Here is an 11,928-nt window from a genome sequence, read left to right on the forward strand (position 1 = left end):
CATAGAAAACATCAGCATAACTGTCAACGATAATGTGAAACACAAAAATCTCCTAGCCCAAAACATATATATATATATATGTGTGTGTATATATATATATATATATATATTATATGACACAATGAACAGATCAAACTTAAAGATAATAGGTATAGAAGAAAGTGAAGACTCTCAACTTAAAGGGCCAGTAAATATCTTCAACAAAATCATAGACAAACACTTCCCTAACCTAAAGAAAGAGATGCCCATAAACATACAAGAAGTCTACAGAACTCCAAATAGATTGGACCAGAGGAGAAATTCCTCCTGTCACATAATAGTTAAAACACCAAATGCACAAAACAAAGAAAGAATATTAAAAGCAGTAAGTGAAAAAGGTCAAGTGACATATAAAGGCAAACCTATGAGAATTGCACCAAAAATTTCACCAGAGACTATGAAAGCCAGAAGATCCTAGACAGATGTCATACAGACCCTAAGAGAACACAAATGCCAGCCCAACTTACTGTATCCAGTCAAACTCTCAATTAACATAGATGGAGAAAGCAAGATATTCCACGATAAAACCAAATTTACACAATATCTTTCTACAAATCCAGCCCTCCAAAGGATAATAGATGGAAAACTTCAACACAAGGAGAGAAACTACACTGTACAGAAAGCAAGAATATAATTTCCTTGCAATGAAACCAAAAGAGAGAAAAACAAATATAATTCCACCTCTAACAACAAAAATAACAGGAAGCAACAATCACTATTGCTTAATATCTCTCAACATCAATGGACTCAATTCCCCAATAAAAAGACATAGACTAACAGACTGGATACATAAAGAGTACTCAGCATTTTGTTGCAAGCTGAAACACACCTCAGAGACAAAGACAGACACTACCTCAGTGTAAATGACTGGAAATAAACTTTCTAAGCAAACGGCCTGAAGAAACAAGCTGGAGCTGCCATTCTAATATCAAATAAAATGGACTTTCAACCAAAAGTCATTAAAAAAGATAAGGAAGAACACTTCATATTCATCAAAGGAAAAATCCACCAAGATGAGCTCTCAATCCTAAATATCTATGCTCCAAATGCAAGATCACCTATACTCATAAAAGAACCCTTACTATAGCTCAAAGCACACATTGCATCTCACATGATAATAGTAGATTTCAACACCCCACTCTCATCAAAGAAGAAATCATGGAAAGAGAAATTAAACAGAGACATAAAGAAACTAACAGAAGTTATGAGCCAAATGGATTTTATAGATATTTATAGAACATTCCATCCCAAATCAAAAAGATAAACTTTCTTCTCAGCACCTCATAGAACCTTCTTCAAAACTGACCATATAATTGGTCACAAAACAGGCCTCAACAGTTACAGGAAGATAAAACTAATCTCATGCATCCTCTCAGATCACAACGCACTAAGACTGGTCTTCAAAAAAACAACAATAATAACAAAAAGCCCATATATAACTGGAAGTTGAACTATGCTCTACTCAATGACAACTTGGTAAAGGAAGAAATAAAGAAAGAAATTAAAGACTCCTTAGAATTTAATGAAAATGAAATACATCATTCCCAAGTTTATGGGTCATAATGAAAGCAGTACTAAAAGGAACACTTATAGCTCTGAGTGCCTGCAAAAAGAAACAGGAGAGAATATATGGGAGCAGCATGACAGCACACCTAAAAGCTCTAGAACAAAAAGAAATAAATAAAGCCAAGAGGAATGAAAGACAGGAAATAATCAATTTCAGGATTAAAATCAACCAGGTAAAAACAAAAAGGACTATACAAAGAGCTGGTTCTTTGAGAAAAGCAACAAGATAGATAAACCCTTAGCCAGACTAAGCAGAGGACACAGCGTGTGTCCCTAATGAATATTGATGCAAAAATAATCAATTAAATTCTTGCAAACCAAACCCAAGAACACATCAAAATGATCATCCACCATGATCACGTTGGCTTCATCCCAGGGATGCAGGGAAGGTTTAATATACGAAAACCCATCAATGCAATCCACTGTATAAACAAACTCAAAGATAAGAACCACATGATCATTTCATTAGATGCTGAGAAAGCATTTGACAAAATTCAACACCCCTTCATGAAAAAGATCCTGGAAAGATCAGGAATTCAAGGCCCATATCTAAACATATCAAAATCAATATACAACAAAGCTCTAGCTAACATCAAACTAAATGGAAAGAAACTTGAAGCAATCCCACTAAAATCAGGGCATAGAGAAGGCTGCCCACTCTCTCCCTACTTATTCAATATAGTACTTGAAGTCCTAGCCAGAGCAATCAGACAGTGAAAGGACATAAAAGGGACACAAATTGGAAGGGAAGAAATCAAAATATCACTCTTTGCAGCAGATATGATAGCATACTTAAGTGACTCCAAAAGTTCTACCAGCAAACTACTTAACCTGATAAGCAACTTCAGCAAAGTGTTGGGGTATAAAATTAACTCAAACAAATCAGTAGCCTTTCTCTACTCAAAGAATAAACAGGCTGAGAAAGAAATTAGGGAAATGACACCCTTCACAATAGTTCCAAATAATATAAAATATCTTGGTGTAACTTTAACCAAGCAAGTGAAAGATCTGTATGACAAGAATTTCAAATCTCTGAAGAAAGAAATTGAGGAAGATCTTAGATGATGGAAAGATCTCCCATGCTCATGGACTGGCAGGATTAATATAGTAAAGATGGCCATTTTGCCAAGAGCAATCTACAGATTCAATGCAATCCCCATCAAAATTCCTAATCAATTCTTTATAGAGATAGAAAGAGCAATTTGCAAATTCACTTGGAATAACCAAAAACCCAGGATAGCAAAAACTATACTCAACAATAAAAGAACTTCTGGGGGAAACACCATCCCTGACTTCAAGCAGTATTACAGAGCAATAGTCATAAAAACTGTATGGTATTGGTACAGAGACGGGCAGGTTGATCAGTGGAATAGAACTGAAGACCCAGAAATGAACCCACTCACCTATAGCCACTTGATCTTTGACAAAGGAGCTAAAACCATCCAATGGAAGAAAGATAGCATTTTCAACAAATGGTTCTAGTTCAACTGGAGCTCAGCATGTAGAAGAATGCAAATTGATCCAGTCTTATCACCATGTACAAAGCTTAAGTCCAAGTGTATCTAGGACCTCCACATCAAACCAGATACACTCAAACTAATAGAAGAAAAAGTGGGGAAGATTCTCGAACACATGGGCACTGGGGAAAGTTCCAATGTCTCATGCTCTAAGATCAAGAATCGACAAATGGGACCTCATAAAACTGCAAAGCTTCTGTAAGGCAAAAGACACTGTCATTAGGACAAAATGGCAACCAACAGATTGGGAAAAGATCTTTACCAATCCTATATCTGATAGAGGGCTAATATCCAAAATATACAAGGAACTCAAAAAGGTAGACTGAAGAGAGCCAAATAACCCTATTAAAAATGGGTACAGAGCTAAACAATACATTGTCAGCTGAGGATTATCAAATGGCCGAAAAGCACCTAAGGAAATGATCAACATCCTTAGTCATCAGGGAAATGCTAATCAAAACAACCCTGAGATTCCACCTCACACCAGTCAGAATGGTTAAGATAAAAACTCAGGTAACAGCAGATGCTGGTGAGGATGTGGAGAAAGAGGAACACTTTTCCATTTTTTGTGAGATTGCACACTGGTACAACCACTCTGGAAGTCAGTCTGGAGGTTCCTCAGAAAATTGGACATTGAACTGCCTGAGGATCCAGCTATACCTCTCTTGGGCATATACCCAAAAGGAGCTCCAACATACAACAAAGACACATGCTCTACTATGTTTATAGCAGCTTTATTTATAATAGCCAGAAGCTGGAAAGAACCCAGATGCCCTTCAACAGAGGATTGGATTAAAAAAATATGGTACATCTACACAACGGAGCACTACTCAAAAACAATGACTTCATGAAATTCATAGGCAAATGGAATGAGCTAGAAGATATCATCCTGAGTGAGGTAACTCAATCACAGAAAAACACATTTGGTATGCACTCATTGATAAGTGGATATTAGCCAAAAAGCTCAAATTACCCAAGATGCAATCCACAGACCACAGGAATTTCAAGAAGGATGACCAAAATATGGATGCTCTCACTTCTTCTTAAAAGCAGGGAAAAAAATACCCATAGGAGAGGATATGGAAGCAAACTTTAGAGCAACAACTCAAGGAATGGCCATTCAGAGCCTGACACACATGTGGCCAATATATATACAGCCACTAAAACTAGATAAGATTGATGAAGCTAAAGAAAAATACCTGGAAGCTAAAAAAAAAAGTGGGGGACTGGATATAGATCTCTCCTGAGAGACACATCCAGAGCATGTCCAATGCTAGCAGCAAACCACTGAACTGAGAACAGGACCCTCTTGGGGGAATTAGAAGAATTATCAAAATGTTTGAAGGAGCTTGCAACTCCGTTAAAACAACAATGCCAAGCAACCAGAGCTTCCAGTGACTAAACCACTACCGAAAGACTATACATGGACTGACCCAGTGCTCCAACTGCATATGTAGCAGAGAATAGACTTGTTGCGGCACCAGTGGAAGGGGAAGCCCTTGTTCCTGCCAAAGTTGGACCCCCAGTGCAGGGGAATATGGGGGGGGCAGTAAGGGGGATGTATAGGGGGAATACCCGTATAGGAGAACAAGAGGGGAGGGAATGGGGATTTATGGTCAGGAAACTGGGAAGGGAAATAACATTTGAAATATAAGTACAGAAATATGTCTAATAAAAAATTTAAAAAACTTAAATGTATGTGACTCTATTTGTGAGTGTGTGTGTTTCTATACGGTCCATTGATATTTATAGATAACATAGAGATTTATTTATAACACCTATATTTTAGGGTTTGAATAAGTGAATTTACTAAGCATGTAACAAAGAAAAAGAGTGAAGAGCAAATGGCAGATTGAGGCAGGAGATACACAATAAACCATCAAAATGGGCACTCAAAACACCCTGCAAAATCAGCTAGTTAGGTAGATTTCCTGATAGCCAGAGTCATGAACATGAACAGAGCAAAATCTTCAGTCAGCTGATACATCTAAGTAAAATAAATATCAATAGACAGATGACATGGTTACCTCAGGTGTTAACAACACCTAGTATAATCACCTTGGGGCAGTTCAGGCCAACTGCTGGAGTTTGCCATTAAGGTTTTACTCTATAGTTGAGCTTTGCATGGCTGAACTTCTGTTTTCTCTTTCCCATTTTTATATCATCGCACAAATAGTAGTAATACCTGTTGGAAATGGTTTACTTTCTAGCTGTTGTTAAGGTCATGGTGGTTTTACTCTTGGGCTGTCTTTATGTTTTCACCTCTCCCTGTCACAAATTTAGGACTACTAACCTATACCAAGATGAGAGGTTTTGAAGGACATTTGAACCTGAAATGAGTAGCTGCATTCTCAATTCTTGAGATACTTTCCCAGTTATTTCAGACAGTATATGTCAGCTTACAAATATAACGGACATAGGCACACATGTGTATATGCATTTGATCACATCTTGGCCTTTGACTTACACCACATATAATTTATTTCCTATTGGTTTAATGTGTATGTCTGTTTATTTCTACAAACAGGTCATTAGAAAATAGGCTCAGAGATCGGCATGGCTCTGTATCATGAATAGAGAGATTAAAGGCTTGTATTATCATCCCTAGACTTAAGCTTTTCTATAATTTCTTTTCACAAGATGGAGGCTTATCTTTCATTTAATATATTTAATCTGTTTATTTCATTGACCCAGGATTTTTTTATCTTTATTAACTTGAGTATTTCTTATTTACATTTCGATTATTATTCCCCTTCCCGGTTTCTGGACTAACATCCCCCTAACCTCCCCCCTTCTATATGTTGACCCAGGATTTACATCCATTCTACTGCCTGCTACTCTTTCCTCCTTGAACCATATATTTTCTGTTTGTCTTTGCTCAGCTTGGTCTTTTTCATCAAACTGTTCCTCATAAGAGTGAACACTAGTAACCACACAGCAGAGTCTATACCAGGATGTTTTGAGATTTTCTTTGCCACGTCATTTAATCTAGATCACTTCCTGCTAGCCTCAGGCAGACTATATTAGGGCAATATAGGGACTATATTAGGCAAAAGGGAGCCACATTCTTCACAAAAATATTACAACTACAATCTCAAGGCAATATACTAAAATTCTTTTCCTCTGAAACATCTTGATCCAAACCCCTTTAGTTCAAATCACCTTCAACATCACTGTCTTCTAAGCTCGCACTAGTGTGGCCCATTATGCTCCACTTAAGACATCCCAGTGCCTTCTTAATCCAAAGTTCCACAATCCACATTCCTCCAAACAAAAATATGGTCAGACCTACCACAGCAATACCCCTGTCCCAGGTAAATACTTCTGTCTTAGCTTGGGATTTGTTGCTTTAAAACAAACAAACAAACAAACAAACAAACAAACAAACAAACACAAACACCATGACCACAGTAACTCATATAAAGAAAAATATGTATTTGAGACCAGTTCAGAGGTTCATATGTTTAGTCCATTATCATCATGACAGGGAAACATGTGGTATACAGGCAGACATGGTGCTGGAGAAGAAGCAGAGGGTCCTACATCTGATCTGCAGGCAGCAGAAGGAAACATTGTTTTACATTGAAAATAGCTTGAGCTTGAGTGAATATGAGACCTTGAAACCTGCCTCCACAGTGACATACTTCCGCCAACAAGGCAATACTTACTCCAATAAGACACCTTCTAATAATGCCATTTCCAATGAGCCAAGCATTAAAATACATGGGTTTATGGAGCCCACGTCTATTCAAACCAACATACTTCGGAAAAGTTTTTAATATCAGCATTGACTAATTCCAAATTCCTGATAGACAAAGGAAGAAATTTTATGTAAAGTCTCAGAGAAGTTATAGAAGAAGTGAGGTACCACCATCCACATTTCTTATTTTCCCCCTTTCAGTATTATCAACTCCTTTCAGAGGTTTCCTGTTAGTTATCATACAAATAAACCAAACTTTATAAAATTTATTTCATCCTTCAGTTGCAACCTCTGTACCACTGAGCTACATCCCCATCCCTGCCTAAGAAAATGACAACTGCATTTTCATTTGCTTTTTAAAAAAATCCTTGACACTGCTAAGAATTATTAAAAACAGCCAATATGAAATTAGAGTGATGGTTACATTCAGGGTGAAGGCATCCATTCTGTTGCAGAACTCATTATAGAATCTTGAGGGGTTATTTATAGATCAAGATCCTTCCAAACAAGACATGTAATCAGATAGCTCATTACCACACTGTCCCCTGGAGAAAGAAAATGCCTTTCACTGGGAAGGACAGCACAGATGCTGGTACCTTGCCATCCTGTGCCTTGGTGCAGCATATCTAATCTTGAAAGCTTTTCTGCTATGCATCACTCATTTCATTGTAAAGGAAACCTTGGTATGTGTGTGAGCAATACTGATATTCTGCATTGTGGCTGATACCCAAAGAGGAGAAGATGTTTGCTTTCCCTGCAATTGCTAACAATGATTGTCAACTTAACAGGGTCTAGAATAGGCTAGAAAACAAACCTCTTTGCATGTCTGTAAGGGAGTTTCTAGGCTAAGTTATCTGAGGTTAAATTTCTCTGAATAAGAGTAGTACCATTCCAGGGTCTGGCATTCTTTAACAATAAAGGAGAAAAGGCAAATAAATGCTAGCCTCCATATCTCTTTACTACCTAACCAACTGTTTTACACTCTCTACACCATGACTGGATTGCCCAGAATAAACCTTTCCTATATTATGTTACCTTTAACATGTATTTTGTTACAGGAAGAAAAAAAAGAGTAACTACTGTTCTAGCACTGAAGTGGTCATGATCCGTGATAAATTTTGATGTCTACATTTGGGAGAATGTATTTATCCTCCTGTTCACTTTCCTTTTTTTTTTCTCAACTTTTTTTTTCTATTTTTTATTGGATATTTTTATTTAACTTTCAGATGTTATTTGCTTTCTTGGTTTCCCGGCCATATGCATCCTATCCAACCCCCCTCCCCTTCTTCTATAATGGTGTTCCTCTCCCCATTCCCAACTCCAGCCCCCCACTCCCAACATTTCCCTGAATTGGGGAGTCCAATCTTGGCTGGATCAAGGGCTACTACTCCCACTGGTGTCCAACAAGGCTATACTCGGCTACATATGCAGCTGGAGCCAAGGGTTTGTTCTCTTTGGATGATGGTTTATTCACTGGGAGCTCTGCTTGGGTGGTATTCTTGTTCTTATGGGGTTGCAAACCCCTTCAGCTCCTTCAATCCTGTCTCTAATTCTTCCTATGGGGATCCCATTCTTAATTCAATGGTTGGCTGTGAGCATCTGCCTCTGTGATTGTCATGCTCTGGCTGAGGCTCTAAGGAGACAGCTATATCAGGCTCCAGTCATCATGCACTCTTTGGCTTCAAAGATCTTATCTAGTTTTGGAGCATATATATATATACATATATATATACATATATATACATATATATATACATATATATACATATACATACATACACATACAAACACACATATGCTGTATCCCCAGGAGGGACAGCCTCTAAATGGCCATTCCTTCAGGCTCTGCTCCAAACTTTGTCTCCATTACCCCTCCTATGAATATGATTGTTCCACTTTTAAAAAGGACTGAAGCATCCACACTTTAGTCTTCCTTCTTCTTGAGCTTCATGTGGTCTGTGGATTGCATCTTGGGTAATTCAAGATTTTGGGCTAATATCCTCTTATCAGTGAGTGCATACTATGTGTGTTTTGCTGTGATTGGGTTAATACACACAGTATGATATTTTCTAGTCCCATCTATTTGCCCATGAATTTCATGCAGTCACTGATTTTGATAGTTGAGTAGTACTATATTGTGTAGATGTACCTGTATCCATTCCTCTGTTGAAGGGCATCTGGGTTCTTTCCAGCTTCTGGCTATTATAAATAAGGCTGCTATGAACATAGTGGACCACGTGTCATTTATATGTTGGGGCATCTTGTGGGTATATGCCCAAGAGAGGTATAGCTGGATCCTCAGGCAGTTCAATGTCCAATTTTCTGAGGAACACCCAGACTGATTTCCAGAATGGTTTCACCAGTCTGCAGTCCCACCAAAAATGGAGGAGTGTTCCTCTTTCTCCACATCCTCACCAGCATTTGTTGTCACCTGAGTTTTTAATCTTAGCCATTCTCACTGGTGTGAGGTGAAATCTCAGGGTTGTTTTGATTTGCATTTCCCTTATGACTAAAGATGTTGAACATTTCTTTAGGTGTTTCTCAGCCATTCGGCATTCCTCAGCTGTGAATTCTTTGTTTAGCTCTGAACCCCATTTTTTTTTTAAACTACTAAAGAAAACCTTTATTTTCACAACCGCGCAGGCGCCGGGACCAACGATCACCAGCTGCCCAAGTACCAAAAAATTATGCTTCCGAAATCTCTTGATGTCGATTCCGCACGCAGAGCAATCGAGTTGCCCTGCGTGTGCCACTCACGACAGAAGCCCTTTTTTCTGAACCCCATTTTTAATAGAGTTATTTGTCTCCCTGCAGTCTAACTTCTTGAGTTCTTTGTATATTTTGGATATAAGCCCTCTATCTGTTGTAGGATTGGTAAAGATCTTTTCCCAATCTGTTGGTTGCTGTTTTGTCCTAACCACAGTGTCCTTTGCCTTACAGAAGCTTTGCAGTTTTATGAGATCCCATTTGTCGATTCTTGATCTTAGAGAATAAGCCATTGGTGTTTTGTTCAGGAATTTTTTTCCAGTGCCCATGTGTTCCAGATGCTGCCCTAGTGTTTCTTCTATTAGTTTGAGTGTATCTGGTTTGATGTGGAGGTCCTTGATCCACTTGGACTTAAGCTTTGTACAGGGTGATAAGCATGGATCGATCTGCATTCTTCTACATGTTGACCTCCAGTTGAACCAGCACCATTTGCTGAAAATTCTATCTTTTTTTCCATTGGATGGTTTTGGTTCCTTTGTCAAAAATCAAGTGCCCATAGGTGTGTGGGTTCATTTCTGGGTCTTCAATTCTGTTCTATCTGTTTGTCTGGTCTATCTGTTTGTCTCTGTACCAATACCATGCAGTTTTTATCACTATTGCTCTGTAATACTGCTTGAGTTCAGGGATAGTGATTTCCCCTGAAGTCCTTTTATTGTTGAGAATAGTTTTAGCCATCCTTGGTTTTTGTTATTCCAGATGAATTTGCAAATTGTTCTGTCTAATTCTTTGAAGAATTGGATTGGTATTTTGATGGGGATTGCATTGAATCTGTAGATCGCTTTTGGTAGAATGGCCATTTTTACTATATTAGTCCTGGCAATCCATGAGCATGGGAGATCTTACCATCTTCTGAGGTCTAATTCAATTTCGTTCTTCAGAGTCTTGAAGTTCTTATTGTACAGATCTTTTACTTGCTTGGTTAAAGTCACACCGAGGTACTTTATATTATTTGGGTCTACTATGAAGGGTGTCGATTCCCTAATTTCTCGGCTTGTTTCTCTTTTGTGTAGAGGAAGGCTACTGATTTATTTGAGTTAATTTTATACCCAGCCACTTTGCTGATGTTCTTTATCAGCTTAAGTAGTTCTCTGGCGGAACTTTTGGGATCACTTAAATATACTATCATATCATCTGCAAATAGTGATATTTTGACTTCTTCTTTTCTGATCTGTATCCACTTGACCTCCTTTTGTTGTTTGATTGCTCTGGATAGAACTTCAAGAACTATATTGAATAAGTAGGGAGAGAGTGGGCAGCCTTGTCTAGTCCCTGATTTTAGTGGGATTGCTTCAAGTTTCTCTCCATTTAGTTTAATGTTAGCGACTGGTTTGCTGTATATGGCTTTTACTATGTTTAGGTATGGGCCTTGAATTCCTATTCTTTCCAGAACTTTTATCATGAAGGGGTGTTGAATTTTGTCAAATGCTTTCTCAGCATCTAATGAAATGATCATGTGGTTTGTTCTTTCAGTTTGTTTATATAATGGATCACGTTGATGGTTTTCCGTATATTAAACCATCCCTGCATGCCTGGGATGAAGCCTACTTGATCATGGTGGATGATTGTTTTGATGTGCTCTTGGATTCGGTTTGCCAGAATTTTATTGAGTATTTTTGCGTCTATATTCATAAGGGAAATTGGTCTGAAGTTCTCTTTCTTTGTTGGGTCTTTGTGTGGTTTATGTATAAGAGTAATTGTGGTTTCATAGAAGGAATTCGGGAGTGATCCATCTGTTTCAATTTTGTGGAATAGTTTGTATAGTATAGGTATGAGGTCTTCTATGAAGGTCTGATAGAATTCGGAACTAAACCCTTCTGGACCTGGGCTCTTTTTGGTTGGGAGACCTTTAATGACTGCTTCTATTTCCTTAGTAGTTATGGGGTTGTTTAACTGGTTTATCTGTTCCTGATTTAACTTCGGTACCTGGTATCTGTCTAGGAGATTGTCCATTTCCTGCAGATTTTCTAATTTTGTTGAATATAGGCTTTTATACTAAGATCTGATGATTTTTTGAATTTCCTCTGAATCTGTAGTTATGTCTCCCTTTTCATTTCTGATTTTGTTAATTTGGACACACTCTCTGTGTCCTCTCGTTAGTCTGGCTAAGGGTTTATCTATCTTGTTGATTTTCTCAAAGAACGAACTGTTGGTTCTGTTGATTCTTTCTATGGTCCTTTTTGTTTCTACTTGGTTGATTTCAGCTCTGAGTTTGATTATTTCCTGCCTTCTACTCCTCCTGGGTGTATTTGCTTCTTTTTGTTCTAGAGCTTTTAGGTGTGCTGTCAAGCTGCTGACATATGCTCTCTCCTGTTTCTTTTTGCAGGCACTCAGAGCTATGAG

General features: G+C 38.0%; 1 non-coding gene across 1 annotated transcript; it reads right to left on the minus strand.

Annotated features, from left to right (window-relative positions):
• Positions 1 to 9,461: 9,461 nt before the first annotated feature.
• LOC120102644 (U11 spliceosomal RNA) lies at positions 9,462 to 9,595 on the minus strand. Its single transcript, XR_005504268.1, has one exon. It is a non-coding gene; the product is annotated as a U11 spliceosomal RNA (small nuclear RNA).
• Between the last annotated feature and the right edge of the window lie 2,333 nt (positions 9,596 to 11,928).

The sequence above is a fragment of the Rattus norvegicus genome, chromosome 4 (assembly GCF_036323735.1).
Source record: "Rattus norvegicus strain BN/NHsdMcwi chromosome 4, GRCr8, whole genome shotgun sequence".
Taxonomy (NCBI): Eukaryota; Metazoa; Chordata; class Mammalia; order Rodentia; family Muridae; genus Rattus; species Rattus norvegicus.